We start from the raw sequence: 10,044 nt of genomic DNA, 5'->3' as shown, positions 1-10,044 counted from the left end.
ACATAGATGGACTGCCTTGTTGGCAATGTCTGGTAATGACTTCCTTACGTACCATTGGACCGGAAGTAGGAGATGCACCTGTAATCTCATTCTTTCCTTCATTTAAGACCATGGGCATCATAGACCTTGGGTTTCTTGCCTTTGGTCAGATGCCATGTCACTGTAGCCACGGACTGTCTGTGAACCCAGTGGAAACTGTCTGGTAGGAGGGAGCCTGACTTACACACATGTATCAAAATTCCTTGCCAGTTCCCAGCCACTGTGGCAGATCCTGCTAACTATTCACCCAGCATCTAGGACTTGTTTAGGCTTCCTGTCTGTGAAAGCTTTAATTTTATACGGGGTAGCAATACAGCTGACCAGCAACACTCCTCTTATTCTTCATCACACCTGCCAGGATCCGCTTAGCACAGTGAGGCTAAGGAGATGTGGGAAGAAGTCCCTGGGAGTGCATCCTTTTTAAAGAAAAAGGCTGAGCTTTACCAAGAGAAAGCCTCTTTTACCCTTAGTTCCCCACCTCACCCCCAGTATGCAGATGTCAAAGGTAGAGGTGACAGTTGGCAAATGAGTAGGAAAGCCTGACCATGTAAAGTATAGAGTGAGGAGCAGAAGGACGGAAAGGGTCTGGTCCCTGAGAGCATCACTGAGGCGCTGCACCTGCCGTGGACTGCAACCTCTGCACCCTGTTGTGGGAGAGAGATAAAGCTGATTTCTGTAAGCCACGTTAGCAGTGTTTTCTGTTCACTGTAGCCAAATGCGTTGGTAACTGATACTGATCCAAAGAAAAGTTCTTCCAGAAAACCTGAGCCAAAGTCACTTAGCAATTTATTAGCTGCTTTTTCTAGGAAACAGCCCATTTTCCAGCCCTAAAAATCCAACATAAAGAAGATTTTACCGTTTCTTTTTGTTTTCCTTTTCAGACCAGGTGATTGCAGGTATCAGTAAGCTTTCAAGCGTGAGGAGCAACCGTTCTGTGCTTTTGACACTGTATCACTTCATCCTTCTGTTATCATTATCTTAATGAAAAAAATCAAGGTGACTGCAGGATCTCTGCTTCGTTTCTTTACTTTCTCCATTGCTGCCAAAGCCCTTCTGTAAGGGGCACCCAGAATAAGGTCACATCCCTTTACACAGCATGACCTTGGCCACAGGTCAGATAGAGGAAAAGCATAAAGAAGACCATCAGATGTCTCCATGTATGTTTCCATTGCCTCCGCAGATCCTTTACCGTTCACAAGGGAGGTGTGCTCATCCTGAGATGCTTGACAACCACCTAAGGTGCGCGCCAGAGAGATGGAGGTTTGTGACAAAGTCCACGATAACTAGACGGATTCGTTTCCCAGCATAAATGGGCCAGACCTGGTCTTTTTCAACCAAAACAATTAAACAGTGTTGTCAGACTCCGGATGAGAACCAGAAAGTATATCAGAATGCTTCTATGGACATTCGATCAACTTTTCATCTTTATTGGCTATGAGAATAACCCCAGAGCAGGATGGGTGTCACCTGAAGATAGAGTGCTGTGTGTTGACTGTATGTCTGAGGAAAGCCAAGGTCTGTCGACAGCGCCTGGGCTGTGTCTTGGCCATCTGTCAGTGGTGTCAGCTGTTACTCAAAGTGGCTCATCTGGGTCACAAGGGCTTAAGGACTAATGGTCATAGAACTGGCCAAGCAGGTTTTGCAGGTCCAGAAAAAGCAAAAATAAATAAATAAGTAAGTAAGTAAGTAAGTAAATAAGTAAGTAAATAAATAAAAGCCAAGAAGTGTAAATCTTTAGTCCAAGGGGCCAAAGGCACGCCCAGGACATCCACAGGCTTTCACAAAGACTGGAGTGGAATTATGGAGGCAGCAGAGTTTTCCAGAGCCTGGGAGCTGTTTCACAAGCAACTGTCATTGAAGAATTCTGATGCATTTCAAGAAGCCCATTTTAAGCTCATCCGACCAGCACTTCAGATTTAAAGAGTCCCGCCTCGCTTGCTGGGGAACCCTTCCCGGGAGAAGACCAGCAGAGAATCTGAACGTCTGCAGAGCCCTGATCCGGACCCACTGCCACCTCCTTGCTGCTCTGAGAGGCTCTTGTCCTTGAAACCCTACCTGTCTACACTGGGCACATGATAAACCTGGAGTATTTTCCTGGAGCATTAATTTTACTTAATGATGAATAATCAAGAACATTTTTATGCTTAAATAATAGGTTGTGGACTATAATGCAAAATTTGCATGAATTTTAAGGAGAAACAAAAGCCTTCAAAGAAATCTGCATTGTTGGTGAGTTATGTCAGGGACTCAGCTTCACTGTCCTCTGGGCTGCAGGAATGCTCTGGTGGAAAAGCTTTGAACGTGGTAAACAGGGGACCGTGTTTTACAGGATGCAGAAACCTGTACGGATGTAATCTTTGGATCAGGCTCTCAAAGAGTGAGCCGTGTGCTGTTTGTCTTTCTCTCCCTAAAAAATACAGAAGATAACAAGGAAAATAAGGGGGAAATCATGCAAGATCTCATCCTCTCTGAAGACAACCACAGGTGACATTTGGGTGGACAACTTTTAGGGTACCCCCAACATACACGGCAGAGATCTGTGGATTTCATTTTGCATGAAGGGTGATGGTATTTGTCTGTGTGCTTCTACAATGGGCAGGAAACTTTTTAAGTTTTCAGATGAGTTGAGCATTTCCAGATACCCTCTCACAGAATACCAATGCGAATAGAGAAAGCCTTTCACATTTACCGAGATGTAATAAATACCATCTCTCGCTTTCCTTTTTAATCCACAGCAACAAGATGGGACTGTAGGTGCTCCATGCACGATTGGAGGATGTGTTTCCAATGCTGAAAGTTAACGTGCCATCATCTGTCAGGCCAGGACAGTGCACGGCGGGAAGGGGCTCTTAAGTCTTTCTGGTTGTGTGGCCTCGATGGCCGGCACATTATTCCTCAGCATCCTGCTGGGTTTCACTGTCGCCGATGGCCTCCCGTGGCCTGCAGTTGTGGGATGAGACCCCTCGGGATGACCCTAGAGAGCCAAGCCCATCTGCCCTCGCTGACGCTTCCCGATGTGACACCCGCCTGCTGGGGTGGATGCGTGCCAAGAGCAGCCAACTGTATGAGGCCCAAGTGAGGCGAGTGGAGCAGGGAGGCAGAGGGGCCCTGCACGGAGGTGCTGATACAGCTGCTGCCCACATGGCCTGGGCGGCTCTGCTGGGAGACCCCACCTGGACCCAACTGCCCAGCCTGAGGGCATGGGCGGCTTTAAACAAAATCTTTGTTCTGAGAGTGACTTTACAAGGTGGTTTCCTAAACAGTGGCGGGGCTTCAGGTGGGGACAGTGGCCTCCAGCCTCTTTCCTCTGTGTTCTGTGGGCGCTGCTGGAGGGTGAAGGCTCAGGCTGCAGGCTCTGCCCTGACTTTCGGTGCCTGCTAGAATGTTGTCCCCCCACCCTGTCACTTCTCTCACACCCTCTCTCTCTGTCACACACACACAATGCCTTTCCTACCCTGAAATCCATGAGTGGGAATTTTAGGTGCCAGCTTTCCTTTGAGCTAATGCAGGTAAAAAGGATGATCTCCTTAAGAGCAACCCATAGTAGTGAGTCCTGGAGGAAAAGGGGGAAACTCTAACTCCCCAGGCCTGGAAATGATGCAGTATGCATCAGGACCAAGATGCGGGCTTTTGTGTCATCCTGGAGAGGGCCGTAGTCATTCCATCTATAAGGTGAAGACCAGGGCCTCCGCCCTCACCTAATGCATCTGTGAAAAGGGGGAACCGCCTCAGAGGATAGGGAAGATCTGATGCATCAGTACCCTGAGCACTAGCAGAGGGCCTGACCCACAGAAAGGGCTCGGTAGGTGGCGGCTGGCTAGAAAAATCTACCTAGGGCCAACTTTACCAAGCCCCAGCTCCAAGGAACTCGGCTGAATCTGGATGTAACCCTTGAAGCCTTGCCCCATGCCCCCACTATTCCCCAAACCTCCCTCCTGCTCCTGGCCACACCTGCATCCAGTCAGGGCCACACACTAGCATGACTCCACCCCCCAGCATTCTCTGTATTGGTCTTGGCTCCCGCTGGCCTTCCAGCTCTCCAGCAGCTAAGGTTGATACTTGTCTGTCCTAGAACAGTCATTAGCCGACGACTCTGTATTGGGGGCAGTGGAGCTAACTGGCTAAGAACACAGGATTTACATTTAGACAGGAATGGATTTGAATTCCGACTCTGCCATTAGACACCTATGCAACTGTATGCAAGGTTTTGTGACCCTTCTTGGATCTTAGTTTCCTGTACAGTAAAATGGGAGTAATACTTGCATATTACTCATAATAATTATTTATACTTATAATACTTATAATAATTAAGTTAGCAATATTTGCAAATATTTGTAAAGCACATGGTAGACAATATGAGGTATTATTCATCTTATCAATACTTGCATTATTACTGTATTTAAATTAATTTAGTGTTGAAAATGAAACGTGATGGGACTGGTGGGTTTTGACCCACATAAAAGAAAGCCAGAGCTTGTTACCATGTGCACATGCTCAGGGTGCACCTTGGGCTCGTTCTCATTTTTAAGGTGGATACAGAGGAAGGAGAGGGAAACGGCCTCAACTCTGGCAAAGTGGGACAAGTCCTCTGTGACTCGAAGGGACTCCCTGCTTTGCTCAAAGTGCCCCTTGTTGCCTGGTGGCAAGTTTTGTTCTCCAAGACCAGTGACTGACTCCTGTTCATGATGCTTTTGGGGAAAGACGTTAGATCCATACAAGGTTAATTACTATTATGCAAAGAAATGAGTCCACAAACCGTTCACAATCCTTTTGGGTGGCACACGTGTTCATTTCTCTTTCTTTTAAAAAAAATCATGCCTCTTTTTATTTATTTGGTATCTTCTCTGCTCTGTTTCTGTAAAGAATAAAAATGCAGCCTCCACCATGTTGGATCATGTAGCTCTGCATAAGCTCTTCCAAGGGTCTCCATTCCGCTCAGGCCCTAACAGTAGCCCACGAAGCTACAGGACCTGGCCTCTCACCCCTGGCTCACCTCCGACGCATGTATACAACAGAGATGCCTGGATTTCCTTGTACGTGACAGGTTCACATGAGACATCTTATAGAAGCTGCTTTCTTCACCCAATGCCGCACACATTTCTATGTCAAGGTACGTAAATCTTTAACCCCGCTTCTAATAGCCTTTAGTGGGATAGTGGTCTTCCATCTCATGGAGCCAGTCTCCTACTGATTACATCTTTAGGCTGTTTCCAGCTCTTTGCTATTAGATGAGATTGTGTATATAAGCTACTCCTTGGGCACATCCCAGGCAGCTCTTGTCCCAGCTGAACTGTAAGTCACCTATGGCGTTATTACTAAGGAAATCTGTCATCATCATCATCTCTCCCCCCATGCCCAGCCCTGAAAACACTGTCTTAAAGGCTCCCCAAACCCAGTTCTTAGTATCAACCAAATCAGTTCTATTTAGTCCATCTACCACATCTGAGGGAGGGCATGTGTACTTATTTTTGATTTCCTAGAAAAATTCAGAATACTTTTATATTTTATCTGGCCTCAATTGTCTGTGCCTCTCCCTTACTCCATCCACTCCCTTTCTGATAACTGTAGGTCCCAGAGAATCATGCCTCTCCTGCTGGATACAATCTTGAAGGTGGGGGGTGGTAGGCGGACTAGTCATTAAAACTCAGGGTGAGAAACCGCCAGTCTCTACTTCCATTCTTCCTTCTGCCCTCCTGGCCCCACCAGCCTCCAGGTCACAGGTCTGGAAGCTCCTGGGGTTGGTGCAAAAGCCTCTCACAGGACTGATCCATCTTTAGTGAGGGTACCAAGGAACCTCCAGCAGGAGGTGTGTATTATCTCAGTGGCCTTAAATATCTCCTTTCCTTTGTTTCAGGACACAGTGGGGAGCAAAGCCTTGACATAATAGACTTCAGTGCTAGGTGGACTTCTTTTTTTTTTTTTTTTTTTTTTTTAATTTCCTCTTATTTTGTTCCATCATTGAGCTTGTTAGGGTGACTTCTTTTTGCTAAACCCTGTGGCACTGGGTCCAAGCATGCCTCACTATTATTAACCTATTGGACAGCTGAGGGCGTAGAAGCACCCAGAAGCTACATGACCCGCCCAGGATCATGTGGCAGTGCCCCACAAGCCTGGGACTCAGGCTTCTGATGGCGGACCTGCCCTTGGCTCAGGAGGAGCTGCCAGCAGGCACCAGAGGCGGCTCATGTTACGTGACCAGGTCGCACGCTGAGGGTGGGCTGCCCTCCTCCTTCTTGGCTTAATCTCAAACAGCCGTGGAAGGAGGTGGCAAGGAACCCTGGTGGTCTTGTTTTAGGAGGTCTCTAGAGATCAGTGTTGACATCTTTCTTAGGTCTGTCATTGGCATGGGTGGATTAGGAGATCCCAGGCTGGGTAACTCAATAGTTCACTGTGGCCCTCTGCTGACAACACAGATACTGAAGGGCATCAGCTGTTGAGTCCCGAGTGATAAAGTTATAGGGAAAGAGGAGGCGGGGGCTGCCAGAGGGGAACTAACCCACTGAAAGTTTGCTCTGAGCCAGGCACTGTGCTGGCCCTTTCATGTGCACCTCTCCTCTGCAACCCCAGGCACCCAATCAGCCGACTCTTCCTCCTCCTTTGGGTTGAGGAAATAGGATGATCGAAACTGCTAAGTGGAAAGTAGCTATTATGCGATGGAGACAGATAGGCTTTTAATGCATTTGTGTCCCGAGTCCAAAGTTAAGCTCTTTCCTAGTTACCACATCGCCCATCAGAGGCACCCCAGGACAGCCTGAGTTCTGCAATAAATCTCTTTGGAGTGAGCCACCTTTCTGCGAAGAAGTGCTGCTAAATCTCACACGGACTCATCAGCCCCACTTCCTTCCTTTCCCAGCTGCCATGTCATCTGAGGAGAGCAGTGTCAAAACTTGGTGCTTTTCTTTGAAACTCTTAGTGAGTCTCCCTCCAGACTGCAGTTGGCTCAGGGGCATGATTTTGGCTGCAATCCCGCAGAGTTTCATTTTCACTTTTTTATTGAAAAATCGAAATCTGGGGAATTAGAACCTTTCCATATTGATTTTTCAGGGGCAAGTGAAAATTACATTCTGTATGGAACCAAGAAGGTGCCACCTTGAGTGGCGGCGGGGCTGACGTCGGAGTGGCATGCAGAAAGGGGCACACGGATACAGTCTCTGTGTAATCTTTCAAAGTGTTGAAGCCACAACTCATTTTTGATCTGCGTAAAATGATTTCTGAAATCAAAACTTTATTTTGTTTCTTCAGTTGAAAAGAAAATTGGAGATAGAGACTTAAGTGGAAAGAGCTTTGGAAACTGAGTCTCTGATTTCTCCTTCCAGTACATCAGGGGTGGGGTTGAGTCCACGCTTGGCTCCTCACCTCCTCTAAGCCTGGTACTGGGGACTGTGAAGACAGAGTTCTGCTTTATTCATTCACTTTGAGACTCGGACAGTTCTGAGCCCAGATCTTGTTCTGCCACTTACTACATGGATGCCCTTTTGCAAGTTATTCAATGTCCTGAGCTGTGTTTTTTTCATCAGTGTGCATTGGGGATAGTACAGAAACTACCCAGAAGGCTGCGGTGACGATTGACTGAATAAACATTTATTGACTGACAGTGAATAAACAAGGCCCATGTAAAGCGTTTGGGTTTGATAAAATAGGTGTCTATTGTGTGCCATCACCACGTCACCTTTCTCAGCAGGGCCAACCCCTTAAGAAGTTTGAAGTATCACAGAGCATTCAGGGCAGGTGGACCTATCTGAGGCTTGCACTGCCATTTTGTGTTTTATTTCCTTTTTCCTGTTCCATCAGGGCGAATGCGGAGGAAAACCTGCCGCCCGTGCACGCAGGCTTCTCCTTGGGAAAGGCGCTCTGTGAGTTAAGATTTGGAAGCAATTCCATCTTCTTTTCTTTGCCTCCTCCCACCGCCCTCTTTAGCACCTGTGAAATATCCTGTCTTTTCCCTTTTTCGTATGCAGGCTAATTGTGAACATCAGCCAAAGCCCTGAAAGTGATTCTAGCTGGAAATGAGCAGGTCTCTGAAGCGGAAGAAGAGATGGACTCTGGAGAAGAGGGTGTCTGCAGCCGTAGGGGTGAAGGTGACCACCCCGGGGAGAGGGGCAGTGCCGAGCCAAACTTCAGATGCCTCTGGGGGATGCCGGGCACCCCATTGGCCTGGCATCCACAAATGTTTCAGCCAGATGTGCAGCCCTTGGAATGAGCAGTCAGCAACTGCTTTGAAGATGAAAAGCCCTGGGAGCCCACAGAGCGCCTCTGTTACTGGCGGGAGCACGCCTTCTCCGCATCAGCACTGCTCACGGCTCTGCTCCAGCTGGTGAAAGGCAAACCCAGCCGGAAATGCCAAGTGCAAGGAAGGGGAGCAAGTGAAATGCTGGGGGTGGGAGAAGGGAAGGGGTGGGTGCCTGTGCTTTGAAATTCTGTCCCGGAAAGGCCTCTTCAGTGGATCCCCTTCCAACCTGCCCCAGTACAACAACTGGACGTGGCATGTGACAGGCGCTGCCGACAGGTCACATTTCACACACGCAGCTGTAGTATCTGGCACGCAGGTGTTTGGTTCTGTGTTTGCCAGCTGCTCTGCAGCGCCCTGCTTTTCTGGCTGGGACGGGGGAGGGGGAACCTCACACTTGTTGCTGCCAAAAGTGAGGAGGGGTTAGAAATTCCTGCCAGTGGGCCAGGTGCTCAGCGTTGGAGTCAGTGCTTGAGTGTCCCCGTGGCTGCCTCAAGGGTCCCGGGGACAGGGGATGGGTCTGCATGGGAGTGGGAGCAAGGTGACCGGGAAGCCTCCAGCAAGCTGGCCAGGCCCCAGGAAGATCCGTCGGGAGCGAGTGAGCAAGAGGAGAGTAGGCCCCTGGGCTCTCGAGTTGGGAAGATAAGAGTTCAGATCCCAGCTCCACCTCTGAGTAATTGTGAACTCTTGGCCAAGTTTCTTAACCTGTCTGGGCCTCAGTGTCCTAGTCTATAAAATGGATTGTGGAACGCCTGGTCCATGGACCACTGGAAGGATTCCATGAGACAGGATGTAAAGCACGCAGGGAAGCAGTGCTGCTTTTGCTGCCCCCACCTGGAAAGCGGGTCAGGCAGGCACCTCCCAGGCTCCTGGGCCGGCACCCTGGACCATTGCGCACGTCAAGCAAGCCTGGCGCAGCGGTTCTGTGTCTCAGGGTGGATGGGCGGGCCCGGGTGGGCCCAGTGTCCAGACACAGATAATTGGTTTCCTGCTCTTTCTTCTTCCTCAGAGAGGAAGACGACTGTGTACTCAGAAAACTAAATCACTGAGAAAGCACAAAGCAGGGCGTTTGGGCTTGAGCCTCCCACCTCCAGCCCCCCGCCTCCCCAACCCAGAACTCACCAGAGATTGTTCATGGCTGTGGCTGTTACTCGGAAGTGTCTCTCCCTCCTCCTCTGGACTCTCTGGAGGCCGTGGGCCACGTCCACTTTACCCGCCACTCCTTTCTATTCTCTGCAGGCAAGAAGGTTGGAAAAACGTTTGCTGAGGGAGCAAAGGCCTGAGTGTGTAGATGAGTAGAAGGAGGTCCTCACTGCTTCTGCCTCTCTCATCCCCTTTTAAAAAAAAGTTTTTGGAGCAAATTTATGGTTACTGGGGTAGAGGGGAGAGGGGAGAGAGAGATAAATTGAGAGCTTGGGATTGGCTTATTAAACTACTATGTACCAAACAGATAAACAACAAAGTCCTAGTCTGTATCACAGGAGATTATATTCTATGGCTTGTAGTAACAAGTAATGAAAAAGAATATGAAAAAGAATATATATATATATATATATAAAACTGAATCACTATGCTGTAACCAGAAACTAATACAATATTGTAAATCAAAAAATAAAAATTAAAAAAATTTTTTATTGAAGTATAGTTGATGTACAATATTATATCAGTTACAGGTGTACAACACAGTGCTTTACAATTTTTTAAAGGTTATACTACATTTGTAGTTATTATAAAATGTTGGCTGTATTCCCTGTGTTGTACAATATTTCCTCATAGCT

General features: G+C 48.1%; 1 long non-coding RNA gene across 1 annotated transcript; it reads left to right on the top strand.

The window, feature by feature from the left end:
- Positions 1-1,413: 1,413 nt before the first annotated feature.
- On the top strand, positions 1,414-9,840 carry LOC106729348. Its single transcript, XR_001365735.2, has 4 exons — positions 1,414-2,523; positions 4,903-5,149; positions 7,831-7,892; positions 7,998-9,840. It is a non-coding gene; the product is annotated as an uncharacterized LOC106729348 (long non-coding RNA).
- The last annotated feature ends 204 nt before the right edge of the window (positions 9,841-10,044 follow it).

Source organism: Camelus ferus, chromosome 23 (genome assembly GCF_009834535.1).
Source record: "Camelus ferus isolate YT-003-E chromosome 23, BCGSAC_Cfer_1.0, whole genome shotgun sequence".
Taxonomy (NCBI): domain Eukaryota; kingdom Metazoa; phylum Chordata; class Mammalia; order Artiodactyla; family Camelidae; genus Camelus; species Camelus ferus.
This window is presented reverse-complemented; position numbering and strand designations above follow the sequence as displayed.